The following is a 2,031-nucleotide window of genomic DNA, read 5'->3' as shown; positions in this document are numbered from 1 at the left end:
TAAAAGATGTTATTTATTTATTTGAGAGAGAAAGTGCAAGAGTGCACAAGCAGGGGGAGTGGCAGGCAGAAGGAGAAGCAGGGAGCCCAAGGCAGGCTCAATCCCAGGATGCTGGGATGGTGATCTGAGCCAAATGCAGAGGCTTAACCATCTGAGCCACCCAGGTGCCCCAGAATCACAAAATTATAAACGTTCATATATGATGCAATTGGAGGGGACCAGGGTTGCAGAGAACTAAAGATGACTTGCTTCATTTCTTAGAAGTTGATTACGTAGGTGTGGCCCCACCAATAACTGTGCTGCATCAAAGCAATAAAGGGAAAAGATTAGCTTTGGTGTGGACTCTACTTTTAGCTCCCATGTCATCTCCAGGAAGCCTTCCCTGTCCTGAGAATCTGACTGGTGGCCCCATCCTATCTTCTGTCCTAGTACCTTGAACTTGTGGCAGTATCTTGGGGTTTAATTCCTTACTTACCTCTCCCAGTAGTGTGTGATGGCCCTGTGGTTAGATGCTGGCTACCTCTGCACCTCCTAGGCCCTCAGAAAATGTGGAAAGATGCTAGGGACAGAATCCATATCGGTGAAGTTACAGGCAGAACGTCTTGCCTAAACATTTCTCTTATTTCCACTGACTCTGAACTAAAGGCCTGGAGAAGGCAAAAAGAAACTGCACAGTAGAGAAGCAACAAAGAGGGAATAAAAGAGGGAATCATCATGGAAAACATAAGAAAAAGAGGACTCAGTGGGGCTTGGTATGACTGCTTTTATTAAACAGATACCACAGATGTCATTGGAAAATCCAGGATCCTGTGCTCTGCAAAGTTAGGACAAATGAGCAACCAATTATGACCTATGCTTTGGAGGCCCATATTCCATGCCATTCCAGTTTTTAGAACAATGAACTGAAATCCAGATTTTCCTGAGCTAAAATGTGAGTGGTTTGTGATGACTTTAACTGTAGGGCCAAATTTCTTCCCAAATCTACCCTACTGCTGACAGATAGAGAAGCAACATGTCATCAGAAAGGCCCCAAAAGGAAGGCCGTTGTTTTTTTCTGCTTGCTTTCCGTCTTTTGCTATAGGTTTTTGCCACTAACCAATGTCCAGGGGGAGTTCCTGCCACCTTCCTGAATAAGACCATTGAGTCTGCAATTGAAACTTGGCCTTCCAGGCTTTCCTTTCTCCTCTGACATATTCCTCTACAGAAAGTTTGTGAATGCTTTCATTTCTGTCTCTTAGTGAGAGGGAAAAAGATGGAGAAAGTGGAGAGAAACTTATCTTTCTGATATTCATCCGTTCAACAAAATTTTGTCAGTTGCTGAAGACTCAAGCAGAGAGTTGTTGTGGTGGAATGATGTAGGAGCTCTGGAATCAAACAGACCTGGATGTGAATTCTGGTTCTGTTATTTACTAGTTGCCTAAATTACTATTTGCAGCTGCTAAATTAATCTCTCAGAGCCTCAGTTTCTTCCTCTGTAAAATAAGAATAGTAGCTACCCAGGTATGTGGTCCTTTGGCCAATCTTGTGGGCATGGCTTGGTGGCTTTCTCCATCATCTGTGAAATGGCCGAGCTTTCTCTGTTTGCAAAAGACTTGTCTGTCATTAAGAGTAATGTATAATAAGGTCTAGGATTTTCCATTCCCAAAAGATATTTTCAGCAACATGTATCAAGCAGTGTCTCAAAGGTTGTATCCTAGAATGGCCTCAGTCTTTAATGCTTACATCTGGAAATTTTATTGTCAGCTTGCTACAAGGAAAAGTCTTTGTCATAGAACACAGGAAATCTGGTTCTCCGGCCCCCAAGGCAGAGAGAAAACTTGTCATTCGATGTCATGGCTGTCATGCCTAAGTTATGTTCATGGTGCTGGGTAGTGGAGGAGCCTTTTTGTCTACTCCCCCTGAATTGAGGGAGAACCATGAGAGGAAAAATCATGTATGTCTTCCTGGACCTTTAAAACAGCTCAACAGTCATGGAGAGAAATATCACCATGGAAGAACTAAGAAACCCATGCATGTCATAGCTGATTATTA

The sequence above is a fragment of the Enhydra lutris genome, unplaced genomic scaffold (genome assembly GCF_002288905.1).
Source record: "Enhydra lutris kenyoni isolate GAN:26980312 unplaced genomic scaffold, ASM228890v2 scaffoldscaffold44, whole genome shotgun sequence".
NCBI classification, from domain to species: Eukaryota; Metazoa; Chordata; class Mammalia; order Carnivora; family Mustelidae; genus Enhydra; species Enhydra lutris.
This window is presented reverse-complemented; position numbering follows the sequence as displayed.